Below are 14,302 nucleotides of genomic sequence, written 5' to 3' on the forward strand. Positions count from 1 at the left end.
TATGATTGACTAATTTAAAATTAGATAGGGAAAATGAAAGTTCTGTAGTTATGATTGGATCACCCACTATACTGTAGGCATTAAGACTGAGAACAGTCTTAATGCCTACAGTATAGGGGTCAAAATGGCTATCTTCCAATCACATGGTTCAGATTACAGCAAACACAGTTTTGCCACATATTAGAAAACTCAGACTACAGGTTTAACTTTGACAAAAAAGAGAGCATTAATCTTAAAAGCCCATTAAGGATCAAAAAAGTGACCACTCAGCTCTAGGCTAGACCTAACTCCCTCCCCAAGAAGTCATATATGTATAATAATTTAAAAATTATATTATTATATTATTAATAGTATTCCTACTCCTTAACTAAAACCCTCCCCTTTCTCCCTTTACTCTTTTTTTTCCACCCAGGGCCTTGTGCATGAGAGGCAAGCACTGTAACAACTGAGCTATATCTCCAGCCCTCCTTTTACTCTTAAAGGACCTTCATCCTTTGCTAGGGCAAGAAGCTTATCTGAGAGGTATTTCTCCTGGCTTCTCCAAAGAACCCAGATTGAGTAAGAAATTAGTAACCCATATTGTGAAAACTGCAAAGTATTTGTGAATATGACCTAAATAAATGGAAAGACAGCCTCTATTCATGTATTATTAGCTTAGTGTGGTTAAGCATGGAAATACTCTAAAAGCAGCAAAGAGATTTAATATAATCCCCATCAAACTCTGTTTTGTTGTTCTTCTAATTCTTCCATTTTTGTGCACCAATTTAAAAATTGACCACAAAAATGGTACGAGATTGAAAAAACAAAAACAAAAATCAAAAAAACAATTGTCAAAATCATCTTACAAAAGAAAAAAAAGTCTGACAATTTGTACTTCACAATTCCAAATTATACTATAAAACTACACTAATCAAGGGTGTGATACAAGCATACGGACAGACATGTCATTAAGTCCACACATCTGTAGTCAATTGATTTTGAATAATGTCACCATATATGTATGATAATTAAAAAAAATATTTTATTGGCCCTTTATGAAATATGGTTGAAACAATTTCCACACAAAAAAAGAATAAATTTAGACCCCTGCCTCACACTGCTGTAGGGACAGGCAAGGCACCGAAGATAGCAGGAAATAGTTTTATTTGGCTGCAGCCAGGTTCAGAGGGTACAGCCTTTGCTGTAATCAATCAATCCTTGGGGTTCAGGGAGTTTCAGAATTTTTATACCCAGTGTGTAAGGGGAGGGGCTCAGAAGTTCACAGACTGCAGAAGTTCACATAAAAGCAGATTTTTCTTTCACTGTTCTGGGCAAGTTAACTCTTCAAGGACAACACCTGAGAAGGGGAGAGCTTCTTCTCCCCTTTCTTTCCTCCCCCTGCCAGCTGTTACCATGGAGCCCAATTGTAACTTACCTTAAAAATGTAGACATCTCTGTGAAGCCCAGCTCAAGGCCAGAGACCTTGTTTGCACATTTCTTCAAAGTACTATACTTGATATTTTGTGAAAACTAGTAAGGGGGTGTCCAGCACCTGGAGTGCTGGTATCTTCTCGGCCAGTGGCCAAGTAAACAGGGTGACATGAAAATAAAATCAGCCATGGTGAAGAGGGCTTTTCTGTAGAGAAAGGGGGTGCCACTTCAACACCATTTTTAAAGATTAACTCAAAACAGATTAAAGACCTAAATACAAATTGAAAACTATAAATTAACTCTTAGAATTAAATTATAGGGATAAATTTTAAGAAAGAGGTATATAAATGGATTGTTGGATGTGACCAAAAGAAAAAAACATAACAAAGGAAAAAATTTAAATATGACTTGATTAGAATTAAAACAACAACAACAAAAATATGCTCACATCAACAGATATGGCCAAGAAAATGAAAAATCAATATAGGAATGGGAGAAATATATGCAAATTACCTATCTAAGAAGGCTCTAATATCTAGAACATTCAAGTAACTCTTACAACTGAGCAACCAAAGGGAAGCCACACAACAAAAATTAGCAAAGTATTTGAACAGAATTTTCTTAAACAAGATGTACAATGACAAAGAAAGATATGAAAAAGTTCTCAAAATAATCAGTAATAAGGGAAATGCAGTTCAAACCATAATTATGTACCATGTCATTCCCATTAGTTTGGCTATAAATTTTTTTTAAAAAACAAGAAACATACCAAGTTTTAGCAAAGATGTTAAGAAGTTGGAACCTCCAAACTTGGCAGTTGTCCATGTAAAATGCTTTACCCAAATTAGAAAATAAATGGCACTTCTTCAAAAAATTAACAGAATTACAATGTGAATCAACATTACCACTCTAGGTACAATTCTCAAGAATTAGAAATATACCCTCAAATAAAAAAATTGTATACACAGCCAGTGATGGTGATGCATGCCTATAATCTTGGGGATTAGGAAGTTAAGGTGGGAGGATCAAAATTTGAGGCAAGCCTCAACAACTTAACAAAACCCTGTGTCACAGAAAAGCAATGAGCTGAAGCTCCAAACCTCAGTTCTTGTGTTCTGATGAAAGAAAATTTAAAGTCAGACACCAAAAGTCATGCAAGAGAACATTATTATAAGTGAAAGTGAGGTGAAAGCAAAGTGAGGCTTAAACAGAGAGCACCCTCAAGAGAGAGTGGGCCATCTCTGAGCAGAGAATAACAAAGGAGACAACGCTGTCTCCAAATTTATTACTCTTTCATATTTATCAGGAGAACTGGGGACCACATTCTGTACTCTTTGCCAATCAGGAGTTTTTGACTCTAGTTGGTCCTCTCAGGAACTGTCATGGTGGCCATGCTATTGGTGGGCAGGGGGGCTTCATCTGTAAGTCAATCCCATGTTAATTTAACACTGGGGTCACTAGCTGTTCAGAAGTTACCTTAGTGTGCTTGTACTACTAAAGGAATCTCTCTTCCCAGACAGATAGAGACACTTATGGCTATAATTCCTAATTTCACATGGACATCAGTGGACCCTGTCAAGAGTTAGTCTCATTAATCCTTTTCTTTTGATGTATTTTCACATTAGCTCCTTTGCTTTTGTTTATGTTCTACAAATTTACTATCATCCTTTGCTTTCTCACCTACTTTGGAAGTATAAAGAAGACCCTAAAGTAATTTAAAGAACACTTGTAAACTTGCCTTCATTTCACTGCTCATTGCTAGCTATTACCTAATACCTATCTCAAAATAAAAAATAAAAAGAATTAAGGATGTAGCTCAATATAAAGTACCCCATATTCAATCCTCAGAGCCAAAAGCAAACATTTTTAAATTGTATGCTCATATTTGTAGATTAATAGTACAATAGCCAAAAAAGAATCAAGNCACTCTGCTCAGGTAACTGACTTTGAAAAGCAGAAGATATCATGGGGGTCCTTCAGGGTTCATTTTTTTTCCTTTCATTTGGGAAATATCATACAGGCAATAACCAGACTCATTTCTGTGTATTTCTGCATCTTCTTTCAGCATCCCCCTGGGCAGTCTGAGCTGAGCCAGGAAGCCCCAGTATCAGAGTCTGTAGGACAGTGTCACCCCTATCTGCACTGGAAACAGCAACAGTGTTAGTATCTATGATACAAACTGGTACCAGGAAATTCATGGTGCTGTTCCCCAAATTGGGGTTCTCAGTACATTGGGAACACAGCCTACCCCACAATCTCAGACCTGCTCCTGTTAATGCCAGATTCGTGGACCCCAATAGACCTCCAGTAGCTGAATCCAATGCAATCACACAAGAGTCTTTATTGCAAGCTCGAGCCTGGACTCACAACCATTCCCAACACAGTGGTCCCAGGGAGTGAGTCCCGGTCCTTTGTTCAGTGAGATTTTATAGGTTTTTGGGGGGATACTCTATGCATCACAACATCACACAGCAAATCATTCCACAGCGTGAGAAAATCAAACAACAACTCTTAACATTGATTAGCACATTCAATGGCGGGAACAATTTGGGTAGGGATGATTGGTTAGTACAAGAGGGGGATTTGTGTGAACTGATTGGTTTAGGCTACGAGGGGTGTTCGTGCTAAACTACATGGTTTCCCAACATGTTATCAACCACCATAAACTACTTGGGGGTCATCTGGCATTCCAGGTATTTTCCATGTCTCATGCTGATTGGAGGTTGTTAGGGGGGTTGCTATAAGTCCTCACCTAGCCTAACTGAGTCAGGGACACCTGGCTCCTCAGACCTCTCAGGTTGTTTACAAACAACTCAGCAGGGTGGGTATGTGCTTAGGAGTGCTCTGTGGGTTTTTCCAAGGACAAGGGTCACACCCCCTTCCTTAGGACAGGCCTTGAGATAGAAGCTGCTCTTATTTATTTATTTTTAAAAATGTAGTCACATCAGTTTCTCACTCCCTAAGGACGAGGGTCATTATTACTGGTCATTATAACGCGGGATGTCAGCATGAATGCTTACACAGTGCTCCAGATACACAGGACACTGAGACAAAAACCTCCCCTTGGCTTCTTATGAAACTGATCTTCCCACGACTGCCTGTGACAATCAAAGATAGTAACCATGGCAGACCCAACTATATCTATATCAAGAGTCTGACTTCCAGAGCATAGACACACTTTAAAGGGATAGTGACAGTGAACCCCTTTCATATTGTTTATAAAAGAGTTATATTGAGGGGCTGGTGTTGTGGCTTAGTGGTAGAGCGCTTGCCTAGCATATGTGAGGCACTGGGTTCAGTTCTCAGCACCACATATAAATAAATAGAATAAAGGTTAATTAACAATTTTAAAATATTTTCAAAAGTTATATTGAGATATAATTTGTATACTATAAAGCCCATCTCTCTAATATGTAAAATGCAATGTCCATAATATAATTATATAGTTGTTCAATCATCACCATTGTCTAAATTTAGATTTTTGTCACTCTCAGATTAAAAAAATTAGTATCAAACCAGTATTACTTAGTTGTAATTTTAACTGTAATTTAATGTTCTTAATTAAGAGATGTGATTCATCTCTTAATTAAGAACATTAAATTACAGTTTAATGTTCACATAAAGACAATTATTAGTCATATGTGTATTTTACACATATCAATATAAAAATTTTTCTGTGATATCAGTAATTGTTTAACAATTATTTCCAGATAACTGTTGGACATAGATGGCTTAAACTTCTTGGAAATCATGCATAATACTGCTATTAACATTTGTGTGGGAGTTTCTCTGTGGACACATGTTTTCATCTCTCTTGGGTAGATGACCAGGAGAGGAATTTCTGAACCACGTGGTAGCTCTTTTGGGAAAAATTCCAGACTGCTTTCCAAAGTGGTGGCACCAGTTAGTATTTCCATAGCAATACATACAGGTTACAATCTCTCTGCATTCTCACTACAACACAATATCATCCTGATGGGAGCCATCTAGTGGAGAGTGATGTTGTATCATGCTGTGGTTCTGATTTGTATTTTCCCAATGACTGGTGATGCTGACATCCCCTCATGTGCTATACTGTTCCTTATCCATATGAACAGCAAAGGGTCTAAGGTATCATTCAATAGGAGGAATTTCAGACTAAATCTTTGCTGTATTCACATAGTTTGGCTGTTACCTCCACCCTGGAGAAAATCTTTATTAAAGAATGCAGTTCCTCTCAGGAGCAACAGAATATACAGAATGAGGTAACCCATAGACTTCAGCATCAGAAGAGAGAATGCAAAGCAGAATCTGCCTATACAATGCACTGCAGCCTCAGAGCTCACACAGGCTCTAGCGCTGCTCTAGAGATTCTTCTTGAGCACAGTGTTCACTTGATCACCAAGGAGACATACACCAGGCACCCACTGTCTACTGAGGCCTCAGCATTTGCTGATTTACTGGGAGAAAAGCCTTTGATGGAAACTTGGCTCCATCCCCTTCTTCTACACATACAGCACCATTCATTAACTACACAGCCAGTGGATAAGCACCTGACAAAGAATGAATAATTTTTTGAAGAAATAAAAACTCTTCAAAGTATAAAGTGAAAAGCAAACACACATAGAAATCCACTATATTGTTGGTCAGGATGACTTCATATTAATAAGACTGAAAAATATGCTAATTTATTATATCAGCCATACCAAGTATATTTTAATAAATATCATAAGAATTAAAGGGAATCTTGACTTTCTTCCCCTACACTTATATTGGAAGAGATAAATTCAGAAATAGCAGAGAATATTTTACAAATGAACTTAGTTTCAGATATTTAGACACATCTTAAAGCCACACTCATTTAAATAGTGTAAGGCTGATGCTGGAAGAAAAACAGGGAACTTTCATTTAAAATTCAGAAAAATGAGGCCCTTGCTTTTTCTTAGTTGTCACAAACATGTCCACTTGGGAGGCACCGGCTCAATGAGCACCAATGAGGACCAGGAGATGGAACTAGAAGCATTATATTCTATTTATGAAGGAGATGAAAGTTTCCGGGAATTAAGTCCAGTTTCATTTCAATATTGGGTGAAAATGGTGATACCAAAGCCTTCTTAATAGAGATTTCCTGGACAGAAACATATTCCCAAACACCTCTAATTATATCTATGAACGCTTTTTTTTTAACACCACCATATTATCAGCTGTAAAGCAGAGCATATTAGCCAAGTTACAGGAAGCTGTGGAAGTGAATCTTGGAATTGCTATGACCTATACGTTGTTTGAATATGCCAAAGACAATAAAGAGCAGTTCATGGAGAATCATCATCCCATTAATTCTACAACATCTATAAGCAATATCATCTCTGTTGAAACTCCTGATATAGTTCCATCAAATAAGAAAAAAGACAAAAAAGAACAACTTTCTAAAGCCCAGAAACATAAACTGGCAGACAAAACAGATCACAAAGGGGAACTTCCTCCAGGCTGGAACTGGGTTGATTTCATGAAGCATTTAAGCAAAACTGGCTCTAAGGATGATGAATAACACTTGGAATTTGAGACAAGGAAAGAACATCCTTTAAAAAGTAAACTAGGTTCAACATCTTTCAATAACTATTTTCTGGTATTGAGGTGACTGTTTTATAAAATGAAGGGTTTTTTGTACATTTCTTACATTAAAAAATGTTGTCAGTGGAAAGTTAATGAAAAGATCTGGTTGTATTACATTTTTTCACAAACTTGCCTTAATAAAAGGTGAAAATGTTACTGTTTAGTATACTTTATGAAGCCTATTAAGCTTTATAAATGGATAAATATGGGAAATAATAATCAGTGTTAATTTGTATGATCTTCTTGTAGGGGCTATGAGCCCTTTTCAAATGTCTTCCCAATACAGCAGAATTTTACATATACAGTTATTCTGTAGTTATTAATTATAGGTTTCCCATCTTAAAGTCTTCATCTCTTCTTTTACTTAATCACTGAAGCATAAATTGCTTCAGAGAAATTTAAATACCAGTATTTAAACTTTTTATGAAACTCTTTGTAGTTCCTTTTTATATTTCAATGGTGAATTGTTTCCCTTTAATAAATTGGTATCTATTTATACTTTTCTCTTGATTTGTGTCAGGTGTTTGATCATGAAAACTTTCAATGATATGTGTAATAGGAGAATATAAAAACAAACCTGCCAAATACATTAGAAAACATTTTAATAAATGCTGGCTCTTATTTAAAACATTTGCTGCATATACTAGGATGGGAATAAAAGATGCCTTAATGTTAAAAAAGAAAGAAAGAAAAGAAAAGAAAAAAGAAAATGACCTATGCCTCAAATGGGATTTAGGATGAATTTCAAGTACCATGTATTAGTCAGACACAACTAATTCAATGGATGAATGAGCATGATCATTATTAAAACTTTACTTTGAACAGGGAATGGTGATGCATGCCTCTAATCCTAGCAACTCCTGGGTGGTAAGGCAGATACAAATTTGAGGACAGCTTTAGTAATTTAGTGATATCCTAACTAACAAATCAAAATTTTTTTTAAAAGGACTGGTGATGTATTCCTGTAGTAAAACACCCTGGGTTCAACCCCTAGTATCCCCCCCACCAAAAAAAAAAAAAAAAAAAAGCTTACTTTGGAATCTTCCTTAAAAATGATGTTCAGGAGGGAGAAGAGATTGTGGATTAGAGGAAAGAAGCACCTCAAAGAAATCCCTCCACATTGGACTTACAAAGCAGGAAGACAGCTTCTCAGCAAGGTGGATAACTAAGGGAACTCACTGGAACTTATTTCTCAACTGTTAAAAAAAAATAGAGAGAGAGATGCACAAAGTCAGAACCTTGAATGTAAGAAATAATAAATTACATACAAAAGCACTAGCCCAGGCACCAGCAAGGGGATGGGCAGTGAAAACAAAGGGTATGATGTGGCCCACAGATAAAGACTTAAAAATATTTACTTGGGGAAACCCATGCATTAAAGATGGGGATTGATTTTAATGGACACAGAGTCAGTAGGAGAAGTGCCTTAGTAGAAGGCAGATATAAAATTAGTTCCTCCAGAAAGGGAAACCTTGGGGTGCTTAAGATGCACCTGGACAGGGAGAGAGGATGGTGTACTCCTGAGTACTTTGTGGAAAAGCCCCAGTGACTGTAGATGGGCTACAGAATATACAAATATTCTGAACAACACCAAGAGATCAAAACTTGTCAGGGACTAGAAGGAAATTCTCCTTCAAAAAATAGCCTGACAGCCCCCTGGGAGACATCCTGCCTGGGAGGCATCCTGCAGCCACCTATCTCCCTGGAACATCCTACGGTTATCAGGATCATCAGACATCTTGCACCTGGCAGTTTTACCACCCACATCCAGCAATTGCTGATTAGAGAGCTTCCCCATCCCCAGCATATAAATACCCCTGTGTGAACAATAAAAGTTTGCAGCTTGATCAGACCCCTGTCTTGCTGTCACCTTTCGTGTCTCTCGTCCCTTCATTCCTTCCCATCTAGGTTCGCTGCCCACGTTGATGTGTCCTGCCGGACGGGACAAAAACTGAGAATCACTGGGATAGATGAGAACATGGAGACACAATCTAAAGACATTAAGAACATTTTCAATGCGATTGTCACAGGAAAGTTTCCCCATTTCAGAAATGAGATAGAAATACATTTACAAGAGTCATAGAGTACTCCCAAATAGACCTGATCTGCCGGGGTCCTGCCCTAGCGGGGTCCAGGGAGTCCTGAAGGATGAGTGGCATCAGCAAAAAGATGAGACAGGAGTCGTTCTGTTAGAGCAATCTCCAGAGAGAGAGCTCTAATGCAGCTTTCTCTGGGTCATCTTTTATTGCAATTTTTCTCATCATTATAGACTCAGAATATGTCACTGATTATACAATTTCAAAACTTTGCTAAGACATAACGTTTCCTTAACCATAATTAGGGGTATAGAAAAATATAACATCAATTTACATTTTTCCAGGATGTGACCTTTAGTTATCAATCATTAATAAAATGTGTCACTGATTTACATTTTTTCAGATTTTCACAAGATGTACTATTTTCTCCAAGATATGCTATTTTCTTATTAACTAATGCCAAACTATGTAACCAGACTTTAAGTCTCCTAACCTATCATTAACAGTTAAGTTTTAAAGTACACTTGCACTTTATTTCTAATCTAAAATTCCCATATAAAAAAGTCCCCTTAAATCTTACACTTAAAATATCCTAAAGTTTATAAACAATTCTTAAAACAGAAACCCATACAACTAAAAATTTAAGAATTCTAAACCTGAGAATCTAAATAGAATAATATTTCTAACATTATTCTAAAAATATGTCTTATAAAGCTACTTTAATTAATTCCTAAATTTATTCTCATAAAACTGGTTGAACTGCTTTCTCTCTTTGTTTCTCAGTCAAGGTGCACTAGTTCTTATATCTTTATAATCTTTCTCAATAAAAAGTAAGTTCTAAACATCAGTCCACATTCCGCCAATATTAAGTATGCTCATCATAAATCCCTATGTGAAGTGAAAGAGGGTTTATAGAAACGAGAAGAATGTATCCTTATACGTCTTAACTTTCCTAAGTGTATAACATAACTTTCCTTAATCAAGAATGAAACTACATGGGGCTGGGGATGTGGCTCAAGCGGTAGCGCGCTCGCCTGGCATGCGTGCGGCCCGGGTTCGATCCTCAGCACCACATACAAAGAAAGATGTTGTGTCCGCCGAGAACTAAAAAAATAAATATTAAAAAAAAAAAAAAGAATGAAACTACATATGGTGGGTTTTGTACAATGAACATAATGATTAGATTTTCTAAAAGACAGGAAATATGGGCTTGGGTTCTAGTTGATATAATCAATGTGGTGCCTAAAATTTTTGTGACCTTTTGGAGAATGATTGTTGTCCATTATCAGGTTTGTCCTCAGTGTGCTGAGATAGAAGAGCAGCTTTCTACTTTGTCCCTGATATGCTGAGGGGTAGTAGAACAGCCTTCAAGGCATGAACTACCTGTTATGTTCTAGCCATCTGAAATTTAATTTGGTTTGGCATTTAACATACTCATGCCTCCTGTCAGGAACATGAACATGAAAATGAAAAGTCCCAATTACATAAAAAAGAGTCTCATGGTTTCAGTTCCCTCCAACCAGTGAGGATTTGCCAGCATTCATTCTCACTGTGACCTTGTCAAGACAGTGGGAGAGCAGCTTTGCCAGCACTTATTTCACTGTGACCTTGTCAAGACAGTGAGAGGGGGATCACCTTCACCACTGATCAGAAGAAAAGTTCTCCAAGATACATAATAAACCAGCCTCATCTGTCCCTACAATAGCATCTCAGATACAGCATTAATCTCCAGGATATGCAAAAAGAACTCAAAACACTGAACACCAAATATATATAAATATAAATATTATATATATAAAAAACCCAATGAATAAATGGGCAAAGGAACTGAACAGGCACTTCACAGAAGAAATATGATCAGTCAACAAATATATGAAAAAAATGTTCAACATCTCTAGCAATTAGAGAAATGCAAATTAAAACTACATTGAGGGCTGGGGATGTGGCTCAAGCGGTAGCGCACTCACCTGGCATGCGTGCAGCCCAGGTTCGATCCTCAGCACCACTTACAAAGATGTTGTGTCTGCCGAAAACTAAAGAATAAACATTAAAAAATTCTCTCTCTCTCTCTTAAAAAAAATAATTTAAAAAACTTTAAAAAAAAACTACATTGAGATTCATCTTACTCCAGTCAGGATGGCCATTATCAAGAATACAAGTAACAATAAATGTTGTCAAGGATGCAGGGAGGAAAGGTACACTCACACATTGCTGATGAGACTGCAAAATGGTGCACACACTCTGGAAAACAATATGGCAATTCCTCAGAACTTGAAATAGAACCTCTATTTAGCCCAGTTATCCCACTCCTTGGCATATACCCAAAGGATGTAAAATTAGCATACTATAGTGACACAGTCTCATCTGTGTTTACAGCAGCTCAATTCAAAATAACCAACCTAGGTGCTCTTCAACAGATGAATGGATACACACTGGAATACATATACCATGAAATATTACTCAGCCATAAAGAAGAATAAAATTATGGCCTTTTTCTGGTAAATGGATGGAACTGGAGGTGATCATGAAAAGTGAAATAAGCCAATCAAAAAAAATCAAAGGCCAAATGTTCTCTCTGAAATGTAGATTCTAACACACAACAAGGTTGAGGGGAGAGAAGAATAGAAGTTCAGTAGATTAAACAAAGAGAAATGAAAGGAAGGGAGATAGAACAGCAATAGAAAAGATAGTGGAATGAATCTGACTTAACTTTCCTATGTACATACATAAGCACATTGCAGTGAACCTCCATATGTTATAATATATCAAAATACACTCTGCTGTCTTATATATCTAAAAAGAACAAATTTTAAACATTATATAACTTTCTGGAGAAGACTGTCAGAACGGTGCAGAGATCACACGCCCCAGCCCTGGAAGACGGGGAACTGCCTCAAATCCCCCACCTCGGATGACATCTCCCTGCTTCAGGAGTCTCAGTCGACCGGGCTAGCTTTGGCGAGGGGATGGAGCCGGATCAGGAGCGGCTGCCTCCATATCAGGAACAAGTTCCAGTTCCAGTTTATCATCCAACACCTAGCCAGACTAGCCTAGCAACTCAGCTGACTGAAGAGGAACAAATTAGGATAGCTCAAAGAATAGGCCTTATACAACATCTGCCTAAAGGAGTTTATGACCCTGGAAGAGATGGATCCGAAAAAAAGATCCGGGAGTGTGTGATCTGTATGATGGACTTTGTTTATGGGGACCCAATTCCATTTCTGCCGTGCATGCACATCTATCACCTGGACTATATAGATGACTGGTTGATGAGATCCTTCACGTGCCCATCCTGCATGGAGCCAATTGATGCAGCACTGCTCTCATCCTATGAGACTAATTGAGCCAGGGTCTGTCCTCTGACTTCAAGTGAACCATCGTTTTTGGTGGTTTTGATCTTTTGTCACTGAGCCCAAAGAGCCAGGGATTAGGAATTAAGATCATGCACAAAAAGTTTCCTAAAAATTCCTGGATGGCTGCAGATGTTGAGGAAAGTATGTGATATTTTAGAAACTTAGGGGGGCGGGGGAGTAGGATGGTATTTTTATGTAAAGCCTTGACCCAGTGTTTAAGAATATAATTGTATTTAGACCTTGTTATTGCTCCAGTACATAGGAATTGTGTCAAGTGTTAAAGCAACTGTATATGTTTAAATTGTGTGTGTTGAAGATTAGGAAAAAAGATAGTGGTTATTTTTCCTAAATGAAATAACTTTCTTCTCTCCACCAAATTTTTTTCTGAAGTTAATGGCATTTGGGTCAAGGTTTTATTAAAAGCTACATTTTATAACACTGGCACACACAAAAAAAGTAGTTTTAAGCTTGTTTGCACAGTTCTTTTTTTCCATTGGAAATGGAATTCATCGCCTTAGGTCTTTTTAAATAGTGTATTAATCGTTGGGGCTAGCTCTATGCTTGAAACCAGTTTATGTATAACCTGTTGTAAGTGTTATATTTTGTTTGCAGTTAGGAAATGCAGAATTTTAAGAGATCTCCTAGCTTGTAAGCAAACTGAGATGCACTATCCCTTTTCCTTATAAAAATGAGTTAATGTGTCAATAAATCAACTCAGCAAGGTGGGTTTAATATTACCCTTTCCTATGTGTTTTATCTAATTCTTTTGGTTGTTAATATGGTGATAAATGAAAGTCAAGGTAAATTTTAAATATTAAATTTTAAATCTTAATATTTAAATTTTTTCCNGTGGTTGTCCTCATTTCCATTTCAGAGGATTTGTCGCTGATATACAGGAATGCCTTTGATTTATGTGTGTTGATTTTATATCCTGCCACTTTGCTGAATTCAACAAATGCAGAATTTTATAACCACATGACTTCATAGTTGTGATCTCAAGAAAGGAATTTCTCCTTTAATTTTTCTTGCAGTTAATGTAAGAATACTCTAAATCTCTAAGCTTCTGAAGTGTTAGAGGTAGAGATGGCCTAGTAAAGATGTAGTAGTAATGTTTATCCATTTAGCATGTGTTTATTCTTCCTTATGTACTCAAGGTTATTTATTTGTTCAGCTCAGTGATATTACAGCTAAAAAACATTCATTAGCAAAAGGAGAAGCAGTCTACACCTAACAGAGGAATCAGAAATGTTTCTTATTTTTGTTGAGTTGAATGTTTGACTCTAACACTTTTCTACATACAAAACATAAGTTCCTTAAAGATTCTTCATAATTGTATTATAGAAGAATTTAGTATGTCATAAATACTTAATTTGACATTCAACTGTAGTAGCCATATGTTGTTTGATTTCCTTATGAGCACCATGATGGAAACACTCAAATGAATTTGAGAAAAATTGGAAGAAATTAGATTATCGGGTTCTGTTAAATTGTTAATGTATCTTGCTTAAATTTTTGTTCATTAATTTATATCCATCTGATTATATAAAGTAAATTTGGAGGAAAAAAAATTATATAACTTTCTTATGTTATATATGAAAATTCTAATTTACAAATTTCAAACCCTAACTAGTGTTTTGGGGATTTTTCAAGGTATTTTAATCCCCTCAGCAACTTCAAAAGAAAGGTACCATCATTATATTTATGTTATAAAAAGTCAGCAGCAGCAACTGCCCCTTGAATGTTACCTTTTATAGGCTAGAATCATGGCTGTGCACTAGGGACAGGTTCAGTCTTGACTGACATAGTAAGCATCCCCTGATCTTGTGGAAGGCAAGTTTGTTTCTTGGGAACAGAGACAGGCAGTTTTCCTATCTCTTAGATGGGGAACAGGAAAACTGGCATGTCCCTTTA

The 14,302-nt window shown here is 36.8% G+C and overlaps 2 pseudogenes; both read left to right on the forward strand.

Moving 5' to 3' along the window:
- The first annotated feature begins 6,052 nt into the window (after window positions 1-6,052).
- LOC107158453 lies at window positions 6,053-7,391 on the forward strand (annotated as a pseudogene).
- Window positions 7,392-8,300: 909 nt separating this feature from the next.
- LOC107158428 lies at window positions 8,301-12,386 on the forward strand (annotated as a pseudogene).
- The last annotated feature ends 1,916 nt before the right edge of the window (window positions 12,387-14,302 follow it).

The sequence above is a fragment of the Marmota marmota genome, unplaced genomic scaffold (genome assembly GCF_001458135.2).
Source record: "Marmota marmota marmota unplaced genomic scaffold, marMar, whole genome shotgun sequence".
Classification (NCBI taxonomy): domain Eukaryota; kingdom Metazoa; phylum Chordata; class Mammalia; order Rodentia; family Sciuridae; genus Marmota; species Marmota marmota.